This window comes from Stylophora pistillata, chromosome 1, assembly GCF_964205215.1.
Source record: "Stylophora pistillata chromosome 1, jaStyPist1.2, whole genome shotgun sequence".
Classification (NCBI taxonomy): domain Eukaryota; kingdom Metazoa; phylum Cnidaria; class Anthozoa; order Scleractinia; family Pocilloporidae; genus Stylophora; species Stylophora pistillata.
The window spans coordinates 47,071,613-47,084,112 of NC_142519.1; the positions used below are offsets into that span (position 1 = coordinate 47,071,613).

Genomic DNA, 12,500 nt, shown 5'->3' on the forward strand with positions numbered 1-12,500 from the left:
ATCACTACTTCACCCTGAAAATACCAGAAGGCATCCGCCAGAAAGGAGAGTCACTTGGCCATTAAAAGAAATCATTGCAAACAAGGAAAGAGTTAAAGAAAGACAAAAACAATTGGAGGCTGCTGGGAATAGTGTGGGTTTTTTGGGGCAAAAACCTGAAGGTGTCCATGAGGATGTGGATGATATGGTCAGAACTCAAGTTGCTCCCGTGCGAGTGATTTATGCTCAAAATTAAGACATACAATGTATGCCCAACTCAATTAAGCCTCCTCCTCATGCAAACTTATAGCTATTTTAATTTGGCCAAAGCTGTATGTACCCACCAAACCTTTCCATCATGTCTTTTATTCAGATGCAGTGTCAGCCACAGCTGAATTTTCCTTTAGGTGACCACACACACACACACACACTAAAATGCCTATCAAAAGGCTTTCATAATTGACTCAATTTATAATTTGTTTACAATTTCAGGTGTACAGTGGAGCTTATAGGAGGCAGACAGCTGTGGTCACCGAGGTAGATACCTTTGAAGGAGTTCTGCCAGGTTGCATTGTTGCGGTTAATCTTGAGGGATACTACAAACCTACCCATTTGGCAAAGGTAAAGGAAGTCACTAACTCTTCCTTTATTGTGGAGTGGCTAAAAGGTTCTTACAAAGGAAAGTGGGTATCATGGCCTGGATGGACTTCCAGCCAAATTCCTAAAGAAACCGTAATCTATTTTGACATCGAATTAGATGAGAATGATAAACTAAGGAAGGAGTCTGTCCAGTACTTAAGAAGGAGATACAAAGAGTTAAAAATAGGTGAAATGCATGATTGAGTACGCATGTATATCTAGGTTCTTTAATTGATCCAGAAGTGCATGGAAATTCCCATAGATCTTCCATCGACATGGTAAAATTTAAGATGTTCAGCTATAATCAATCTATACATGTACATCGAAATTTCCATAGACCTTCCATTAACATGGTATAATGTAAGATGTTCAGCTATAATTGATCTAAACATGTGCATAGAAATTTCCATAGACCTTCCATTAACATGGTATAATGTAAGATGTTCAGCTATGATTTATCTAGACATATGCATGGAAATTTCAATAAACCCTCCTTTAAAATGGGATAATGTAAGATGTTCAGCTATTATTGATCTAAACATGTGCATGGAAATTTCCATAGACCTTCCATTAACATGGTATAATGTAAGATGTTCACCTATAATTGATCTAAACATGAGCATGGAAATTTCCATAGACCTTCCATTAACATGGTATAATGTAAGATGTTCACCTATAATTGATCTAGAGATGTGCATGGAAATTTCCATAAACCTTCCATTAAAATAGTATAACGTAACAATCGCCATGTTCAGCTATAATTGATCTAGACATGTGCATGGAAATTTCTATAGACCTTCCATTAACATGGTATAATGTAAGATGTTCAGCTATAATTGATCTAAACATGTGCATGGAAATTTCCATAGACCTTCCATTAACATGGTATAATGTAAGATGTTCACCTATAATTGATCTAGAGATGTGCATGGAAATTTCCATAAACCTTTCATTAAAATGGTATAATGTAACAATCGCCATGTTCAGCTATAATTGATCTAGACATGTGCATGGAAATTTCTATAGACCTTTCATTAACATGGTATAATGTAAGATGTTCAGCTATAATCGATCTAGACATGTGCATGGAAATTTCCATAGACCTTCCATTAAAATGGTAAAATGTAACATGTTCAGCTATAATTGATCTAGACATGTGCATGGAAATTTCCATAGACCTTCCATTAAAATGGTATAATGTAAGATGAAATTTCCATAGACCTTCCAATAACACAGCAAAATTTAAGATGCACAGTTATAATTGATCCTGACATGTCTATGGAAATTTCCAGAGATCTTCCATTGACACGGTAAATTCAGTAACATTATAATCGATCCTGAAATGTGCATGGAAATTTCCAAGGATTTGCTTATTAAGTGACCTGGTATAATGTAACATGCATATGATTTTTAAAGTCCCTTTGAATTATCATCTCTATGGTAATGTCTGAATATACATTTGTAAAAAAAATTCTCAGAAAAATCGCTTTCAGATATGCCATATCCTAATTGGTATATCTAAAGCACGTATCTATAAATTTCAGTTAATACTGAGTTCTCAAAAGAAAGTCTGTTTTTGTTGTTAAAGTTGTTGTAATCAATTCAACTGTGGAGTGGCTTTTATAGACTATTAAACTTTTTTCTTCCATATAGTTTAGCATCCTGGTAAGAAAGATACATTGTAGAGTACATGTTACCCAACATATACTGAAGTGGCAAAGAAGCATCTCTTTGATTGTCATTTTTACCAAATTTTCTTTACTTCAGAAAATCTGCACTTAAAAAAATTACTTGTTTTCAGCTTATTGATAGATTTATTTCATTGTAAAGCGTAAGCTTAAGAAATTGTGGCATGCAAGTGACTGAATGGATTCTCAGTTTTGATCACGTACCGAAATATCGCAGTTTGAACTCACCATAAACTTTCAAAATCATACCTTTATAAATGGCCGCTCGACCCTAGTATCGGCCAGTCGATAAGTGAACTGTTGTCTCTTCTTTTATCTCCACGGTGCCAATGACTTGCTTTTCATTTATACCCCTCGCTATGCTCTCGTTTTCCCATTGAACCGATGAAAGGTACATTCAAAGACGAGCGCCAAATGGAGTTTTTTTGTTTCCGATCACGGGCATGGTCAGGTGGATACTTTGGGAATTGTCATTGGCTTGTAAAAAGAATCCCCTGGCTTGCCTGATTGTAGTCTCAAGAGAAGCGCAGAAGATTATTTTGATTTCTCTCATCCGTACCCTGCGCTTTTGGACGATGGATTAATCTTGGATCCATGTTTTGAAGATGTTATAAATAATTATGTGAACTCACTCTATGTAGAAATAATCGAGAAGAATCGAACGTACTACAAATGAAGGGTTTGTGGCCAAGAGTTGTCAGAGAGACAAAGAATTGAAACCTCGCCTCGAGTTGTGTTCACGGAGAAGGTGAAAAATAACAGAAGCCAATCACAACTTTGAATGTGATTGCAAACGTGTTTTACCCTCATTATTATAAAAGATAGATACCACCTTCCGAATTGTAAGAGTTACCAAGGTGATCACAGTACACCTGTCCCAAATCAACAAAGCTAGGTTTCAACATGGCCATCTCGTGCCCGATTCCTTAGTCTTTCCCTTCCAGTGAACTAGCAGTGTGTTAAAGAACGTTTCCACCCATTATTAGGATTTTGCTTGTTTTGTTATATTTCGCATGATTAGCGGCGCACTGAGTTATTGGTTCTTTACCTGTAATAGAGACCGGTAGAATGTAACCGGAAATATTGACAAAGAATGCGTAGAACGATCGACAAATAATGATGTAATTAACTAGATAATTGCTTGTGAAATCATGTGTTAAGATTAACGATGATAAGATTTGTCTAACAGACCCTTGCAACAGGAATTACTGGGATCAACCAATTAGGAAATTATGTAGAAAACTAAGCCCTATCCGACCACACCAGACCTACGTATCTGGATGTGGATATCTCTAGCCAATAAAAGTGGCACTTGTGATCCTAAGTCAGTTAGATCGTAGAGCAGAACGTGAACTGTTGAAATGGAAAGCCAGTTTAATGGAACAGATTAAAAAGATTTCGCCACTGGATGAGCAGATCTTAGAAGAGTTGGCAGTGGACGAAAAGGCGACAAAGGAGGACATAGCAGATGAGATTGAAAGGAGTGGCCGTTTGAGAGCGGACGCAACACAAATACTGGCGGCCATCGAAGAGCAACTAGCAGAGCAAGGCACCCCTCCTCTACCACCAATGACACCACAGCACGTGCAAGCGAGTTTAAATCTAAGCCAGAGTAATCAGAGCAGCCAACAGAAGGTGGTGCGAGCGAAGCTCCCAAAGTTGGAAGTCAAAAAGTTCAATGGGAAACTCTGCAAATGGCAGGAGTTTTGGGACTTGTTCGAAAGCGCCATCCACCAGAATGATGGGCTCTCAAACATAGACAAGTTCTCGTACCTGAGGAGTTTGCTAATGGAACCAGCACAATCAGCAATCGGTGGGTTTGCGCTGACATCAGCCAACTACGAATCAGCAATAGAACTGTTAAAGAAACGCTATGGCAGGAAGATCATTATTCAGAGAGCACTTGTTAATGAACTGTTGAATGCGTGCTCCGTTTTCAAGGAGAGTGACATGCCAAGACTGCGCAGCCTTTACAACTTCGCAGAAACAAAGTATAGAGCATTGCAGGCCTTAGCAGTGGAAGAACAAAGCCACTCTGAAGTTGTCGTCCCAGTGCTGTTGAAGAAGCTTCCCGACTCCATCCGACTGACCATCACACGAGGAAAGGAGTACTTGCAGTGGGCGTTGGGCGATATGTTGAAGGCACTCCTGGTCGAAGTGGAACTGAGAGAAGACCATTGTCTGACGCAACACCGAGTTGGATCCGGCGATGAAATAAAAGAACCCTTTACCTCCAGTGCGCTGTTCACCCCAAAGGGACAAGATCAAAGATGCGCGTTCTGCCTTGGGATCCATCCTCCTGAGGAATGCAAGGTCACGAACATTGAGGAACGTAAGAAACTTTTACTTAAACTCGGTAGATGTTTCAAATGTATTAACAAGGGCCATCACGCCTGTGACTGTAAGGTCACTGTCAAATGTAAGAATTGTAAGGGTCCTTACAACACGTGTTTGTGTGACGGAAAGTCTCAGAAAGTCTCAGAGGGGGATAACAGTCAACCAGTAGCAAGTAGCCCAAGTAGTTTGCTCGTGGGTACAGAAAGTAAAATCGCTCTCCACACTGCCCAAGCCTTAATAGCGGGAAGTGTAAAGGGTAGGATGAGAGTTTTGTTTGAATCAGGGAGTCAAAGGTCCTTTGTGACAGCTAAGGCTGCAAGAAATCATGGCCTGGGAATTGTAAGAAAGGAATGGGTAGCTATAAATACATTCAGACAGGTAGTTAAGGAATCAGGATTGATGGAAGTCGTTCAGTTTGATATAATGCCTCTACGAGCCAACCGTTCGCTCAGGCTTGAAGCATATGTTGTGCCAGAAATATCCAACATAAGCAACGAGCACGTAGAGGTCGTCAAAAACGACTACCCACATTTGCGTAACCTTTGGTTTTCCGACGTTTGTTAAACCAAGGAAGAGCTCATAATTGACTTATTGATAGGATCATATTATTTGTGGGAATTTCAAAGGGGGCAAACAATACGGGGGGAGTCAGAAGAACCCGTAGCAGTGGAGACTGAGCTTGGATGGGTATTATCGAGCCCCCTAAAAAGGAAGGGATCTAACAGCGAACAGGAAGTGTCAATAAATTTCATAGGCCATGATAGTTTAGCGATCGCAAAAGACAGTTTAGAGGGCGCAGTCAATCAGTTGTGGGATCTAGAGAGTTTAGGAGTTAAACCAAGCGACGAGGAGCACGAATCGTTCGAAGGCGACATTAGTTTCACTGATGGGAGGTATTTGGTTAAGTTACCTTGGAAACAAGGTCACGAGCCCCTTCCTAGTAATTATGCAAACAGCCTGTCACGCATGAGGAGTCAAATTAAATGATTGAAAAGGGAACCGGAAGTACTCAAAGAATACGATTTCATCATTAAAGATCAATTAAGCTCGGGGGTCATCGAGAGTGTGACGGAACACGAGAGAGCATGTAAAGTGCATTATTTGCCTCATCAAGCTGTCATCTGAAAAGATGCAGAGACCACAAAGTTGAGGATAGTGTATGATGCTTCAGCAAAGGAAGGTAAGAACGAAACAACCCTTAACGACTGTCTACCTACCGGGCGATCGTTAACCACTCTACTTTTCGAGATACTGGTAAGGTTCAGAGAAAATAGAGTCGCGCTTGTCGGAGATATTGAGAAGGCCTATTTGAATATTTCTGTAAATGTAAATGATCGCGATTGTTTGAGGTTCCTGTGGGTGGATGACGTGTGTGATAGCAATTCGAGTGTTCTTGTTTATCGGTTTTGTCGAGTTGTTTTTGGATTGAACGCGTCGCCTTTCTTGCTAAATGGAACTATAAGACATCATTTAGCAACCTTTGCAGAAGCGGATCCTGAATTTGTTAGGAAAATGATTGAGAGTTTTTACGTACACGACCTGGTCTCGGGCGACAGTATGACCGACAAAGCGTATGATCTGTACACTAAGGCAAAGGTCAGAATGGCAAAGGGAGGCTTCAAGCTACGCAAGTGGAAAACTAATGACCCAAGGTTAAAGGAACGAATCGGTTTGAGTGAGACTGCCGTGACGAAACCTGAAATTGTGAAAAGATTAGAACATGAAGAAACATACGCGAAGTCGAAATTAGACTGCCAAGGAGAGTCCAAGGGAGAAAGGGTTCTGGGTGTTAAGTGGAATTGTGAATTAGACATCTTCCACCTTGATCTCGCGCATATCGCCAAGAGGGCAGAAGGCTTAGAACCCACCAAACGTAATGTGTTGAGCCTATTAGCCAGTTTGTTTGACCCGCTGGGGCTCATCAGTCCGGTGATGGTGAGTATAAAAATTCTTTTCCAGGAGGTCTGTGGTAAGAAGTTTGAGTGGGACAAAACATCGACAGGCAAGATTGAAGAAAAATGGAGTAAATGGGTTGATGATTTGTCGCGAACGAGAGAAATTAGAATAGGTGTCTATGAGGCGAGAGAAGAGTGTGTGACAGAGTGTTACTTGCATGGGTTCGGAGATGCCAGTAAGAAGGCGTATTGTGCCATGGTTTACTTCGTGTACCGTACAGACGATGAACAGGCCCATGTGAGATTAGTCACGAGCAAAACGAGAGTTGCGCCCTTAAAACAGCTGTCCATCCCCAGATTAGAATTGATGTCAGCGAGAATACTGGCCCAACTTATGAACACAGTATGCAACATGTTACAGTTGCAGGTCACCATAGATGGTGTGAGGTTCTGGTTAGATAGCACAACGGCTCTCAGCTGGATCCTAAACAAGATAGAGTGGAAGCAGTTTGTGCGACATAGAGTGAATGAAATTCTCATGTTGACACAAGGAAGAATGGGCGCACTGCTCAACGGACGAAAATCCAGCAGATCTCGGTTCGAGAGGAGCTCTGGCCTCCCAATTGAGGGAAGACAACCTTTGGTGGCTTGGCCCTCGATGGTTGAAAGGACAGAAAAAGGACTGGCCCGTGAGGAGGGAGGGTTTTCAGACCCCCGAATGTTTACTCAAAGCAAAGAAATCCACATCGGCGTTGCTGGTCGAAACAAAGGGCGAAGACGGCATTGCAGCAGTAGTACCACTGAATGATTACAGTAAGCTGCAAAGGTTAGTGTGTGTAGTTGTTTGGTAAGATGGTTCTTAAATAATTTGAAGGCAAGTGTGAAGTGAAAGGTGGATGTTAAGCAGGCATGTAAGTTAGAAGTGAGAGAACTAAAGGAAGCTGAGCTTGAGTTGACCAAGTCAGCTCAAGAAAAACTAAAACAGCAGGGTAACTTTGAGCAACTGGTAAGTGAACTGGGGATTGTAAAGCAAGGTGAAATTTTGAGGTGCGAAGGCAGGCTTCTCAACTCAGACCTAGAATTCACTGCTAGAGGACCCTTCATTTTACCCAGAAAGCACCATTTAACTAAGCCGATTGTACGAGATTGTCACCAAAGGGTACACCACAGTGGCGCGAGGGCCACATTGGCCCAATTGCGATCAAAGTATTGGGTACCAAAGGGCAGGCAAGAAGTAAAAAAGGTTCTAAATGTGTGTCACTTGTAAGAAACTGAAGGGCAAACCGTACAGCTCTCCCCCACCCGCTGCATTGCCAGAGTTTAGGTATCGATTTTGCTTAGCCCTTATGCGTAAAGAGTAAGGTGGGAAAGATGGAGAAGGTGTATATCGCATTATTTTCATGTTGTGTGACAAGAGCTATCCACTTAGAGCTAGTAGACTTGTCGGCCGCATCGTTTAGACGCTGTTTGCGACAGTTCACTGCAAGATGCAGAACGCTCACTCTTGTTGTGTCAGATAACGCAAAAACATTTCAAGCCACAGAGAAGGCCTTAAATGAATTGTTCGATCATCCAGAAACCCAAAGCAGACTTAGAGCGTATGAGGATAGAGTGGAAATTCAATTTAGAAAGGGCACCTTGGTGGGGGGGATTCTTTGAGCGAATGGTTGCGAGTGTTAAAGATTGTTTGTGAAAGACACTGGGAAATGCCAGATTGTCTTATGAGGAGTTACTAACTGTGCTCGTTGAAGTAGAATGCACTCTAAATGCGAGGCCGTTAACTTATGAGTACAACGAGGTAGACGGGGAAGTGCTAACACCTTCTCATGTAATCTATGGACGAAGGATCAAATCAGTTCCGGACGAAGTCATAGAACCAGAGGATGTGGTGGGTGAGGCGGAATGTTTCACAAGATTTAGATGTCTAAGCGCTCGATTAAGTCACTTTTGGAATAGGTGGCGAAGGGAATATTTAGCAAATTTGCATGAGTTTCACAGGTGTAAGGCACAAAATAAGATTGGAGCAGTAGAAGTAGGAGATGTAGTTGTAGTGCATGAGGAAGAAAAGAAAAGAGGAGAATGGAAGATAGGGGTGGTAGAGAGCCTACTCAAAGGGAAAGATGGTGTTATTAGAGGTGCTACAGTGAGGGTGGTCAGAAAGGGGAAACCGACCCACCTATCCAGGCCAGTGCAAAAGCTATACCCCTTAGAAATTAGGAGTAAGGGGTAGGGATTATCACACGTGGACAGCTCCGAACAAAGGAGAAGAACGGTTGAAAATCCTACAAGAACTGTTCCGTGCAGAAGCGCGGCTCTAGATTCACGATGGAAATCACGCCTGATCCTTGACTGGTAGACGAGTCAAGGGGGGGAGTGTGTCATAGAACATTTACACCCATTATTAGGATTTTGCTTGTTTTGTTATATTTCGCATGATTAGCGGCGCACTAAGTGAGTTATTGGTTCTTTACCTCTAATAGAGACCGGTAGAATGTAAACGGAAATATTGACAAAGAATGCGTAGAACGATCGACAAACAATGATGTAATTAACTAGATAATTGCTAGTGAAATCACGTGTTAAGATTAACGATAATAAGATTTGTCTAACAGACCCATGCAACAGGAATTACTGGGATCAACCGATTAGGAAATTATGTAGACAACTAAGCCCTATCCGACCACACCGGACCTACGTATCTGGGTGTGGATATCTCTAGCCAATAAAAGTGACACTTCTGATCCTAAGTCAGTTAGATCGTTGAGCAGAACGTGAATGTTGTGAGCTGAAGAATAAAAGCCAACTTAAAAGAGAGTATACAGTCCTCGTTTGTTGAACCAGCGTGTGCGGAGAGCAAATTCCACGAAACAGTGGTGCCAAAGCAAAAACCCAAAAGAAATCTTTTTTTTAGTCAACTGACCAAATGAAGCTTTCTAAAAGCGCGAAATAAAATGTAGAGAAATGCCCCAGTGACCACCACATTACTTGGGGCAGAATGCAAGATGGCGGCTACCAGAACTGCAACAGAAGTTTGTAAAAGTAGGAAATGTTCGAAGGCAGCTGGTCATATAGGTAGATGCAACTCAGAAAAGCCTGTTATTCCGTTTTTGGAATTATCTCCAGTGTTTCAACTGAACACATGTTAACAGAAACTGTTCAAAGAGGAAAAACAATTTGAAGAAATGCACGAGGCGAAGAGACTGTTACTCGATGACCGAGAACAGGCACTCGAGACGAGCAAACAATTAATGAACACCGCGTTAGACAAGAAAGGTAAAACTTTTTAACAAATAGATACATTCAGGACCGTGCAATATTTTATTTTTAACTCACACAAAAGCTTACTAATGCATTGTTTATAGAAGTTTATTATAAATTTATAAGCTTAGTACATGTAGCAATGAGAGAACATAAGAAAAAAACATTGCGTGGATAGATTTTGGATGATCAAAATACCATGGGAAAATCAAGTAGAGCTTCTATATTTATACTATCCTTTAAACTAAAACTATCTGTGTACTTTTTCCCAGAGAATGAGTTGTGTAGTCTACATGCTGGTTTTGAAAACATGAAAGCACTGGCTGAATCAACAAAGGAGTTGTCTGCTATTACCCAGCAGAATGAACTGCTGAAATCCATGATTTCATCCCTTGCATTGGATTTTAAGCAATTTTCAAAGTCAAAACGGGAGCAAAATAGTACATTAGCAGCTACTAAACCAACTACAAGGCATCGCAGACGGAAAGAGAAAGAAAAAGCCTTAAAGTTTATCTATGGTGGAAGTTCAGGTTCATTTTATGGAGCATGGGACTATATTGTTGCTAATGCTCCTAAAGAACTGGTTGGTGAATTTATTACTGGCTATAAAAGAGGAAATTATATCCAGGAAGTGTTTGAAAAGGCAATGAAAGAGCACCAAGCATCTCCTGAAGCTTTAACGCAAGCCATAGCAACTAAATATCAGAACTTTCTTTCCCAAAGGAAATTCATCTTAGTGTGCAAAACCCAGACTTCATATTTTAATGCGGAGTCAGAAGTATGGGTTCCAAGAAATGTAAAGTGTGTGGGGGTAGATTTGAGAGTTCCACAACCCGTTTCTAATGCTGCTGTAGAGATGTTTGTTAAGCAGTTAAACATTAGTGCAGCTAATCAAATCCCAAATGCTCCTGGAGTGTCAAGAACAGTCACTGGACTTGTGTTCATAATTATTGATTTACACCTGCGAGTACCACATCTGATGAAGAAGCTTGTTTGGTTCAATGAAATAGAAAACCATTTCATCTTCCGGTTCTCAGATGATGGTGCCCCTGAAATCAGCCAATTGACAATGTCAAAAGGGAGTTTGACAATGTGGAACCTGGGTGACAGAGTGCGAAGTTCTGACTTCCAATACCTCTTGCACTGTGTAAGCCTAGGAGAGAAACATGAGGCATTGGAAAATCTTTGGAAGCAGCACACAGATGAGATGGCTTTGCTGGAGGGAAACATTAGCACTGTGTATGGTAACCAGTGCACAGTAGAGTTCCAGCCAAGCGCTGATATGTGCTGGCAGAGTTGGACCATTAATGAGCTCAACCAAGCTTCAACTTACCCATCTCCATATGCAAATGTACACTAGGGATCATTGTGTACAATGGGGGGCTCCATTGGATACTCGCCATCTGATATTTGGAAACCTTACAGCATTGCTGATCGATCAGAGTATGCAAAGAAAGTTGCCAAATTTATGTCAACTGCTGAAAGCACTCTTCCACAAAAGAGTAGACATGAACAAATGCTGGCATACATGGCAGAAAATGGTATCAGGACACTTGGCCCTCCTCGCATTAGAGAGTTTGCTGACAGGCAAAGACCTGAACCACTGCACTGTGAGATCAATGCTTAGCAGCAAATCTTATCAGTCATTTACTTGGAATTTGTCAAAAGAGGTATGTTTGATGTCTTTATTAGAATGCTAGGTAATCCCACAACAAGGCCTGCAGATGCACAGGGTACAGGTAACACAATTAATGGACAACCATCATTGGGTTGTGGATTATCCTATCTGGTGCCTTTGATCAAGGAGCACTATGAAGATGAGAAAAGGAGGCACAACAAAATTCCAACAAGGCTTATTGGAGCTCAAGCCATTACACTTTCAAGATATGCATACTGCTTGATTGATATTTTGTACTCCACAGATGAGTCACTGTCACTGCGTGTTGTACGTTTGGCACTTGGTAGAATAGTGTTATTTCTCCAGCATGCGTGTTCTATTTTTAACAAGGTGTTAACAACACCAGCAGATTTACAAGAGCTTAATGAACATTGTAAGCTCTATTTCAATTTCATGTGCCTGTCTTTTACCAAGGCATGTTAATGTCACTGTTTGGACAGTTGCCTATGCAGTTCCCTACCATGCTTTCAAGCTCTTTAAGACTTTCAAGGTTGGGAATGCAATCATTTCTCGGCAAGCAAAGGAAGCGAAGCATTCTTGTGTAAAGAATGACCCTGCATTAAGCAACAAATCCAAAAGTCAGGACACCTCCGGTAAATGGTGGCAAGTAATGAGAGCCAACTATGTACGAAGCTTTTACCTTCCTGAACATCAACCAATGCCAAACACTTACAAGTCACACTTTCAATCTCGTGTGCCTCCTCATTGTCAATCAGTTAGAGTTTGTTACTGTGGGAGGGATGAAGATGAAGAATCAGACTACTGTGAAACTTGCCTTGAGTGTGATGAAATTGTTAAGTCTGCACAAAGCCAAAAGCTCTCCAAAAACTTAATTAACATTCTTAAACCCCAGTCTTGCACACTCTGTGGTGAGCGTTTTTCCGATAAAAGCATGTTGGAGGTACGTTTCAACGCACGAGCAAATGACAATAGGCCCCTTGCAGGATTAGGTCATGTGCCTGGATACCGCTTACCAATGCCATGTTGGGACGCAAGCGTCATATTGAAATCATAGCGCGACGAAGC

The 12,500-nt window shown here is 41.3% G+C and overlaps 3 pseudogenes; all 3 read left to right on the forward strand.

Moving 5' to 3' along the window:
• The first annotated feature begins 4,230 nt into the window (after positions 1 to 4,230).
• Positions 4,231 to 6,932, forward strand: LOC148742815 (uncharacterized; annotated as a pseudogene).
• On the forward strand, positions 6,933 to 9,278 carry LOC148742816 (uncharacterized; annotated as a pseudogene).
• Positions 9,279 to 9,414: 136 nt separating this feature from the next.
• Positions 9,415 to 12,500, forward strand: part of LOC148742817 (uncharacterized) — a 3,330-nt pseudogene continuing 244 nt past the window's right edge.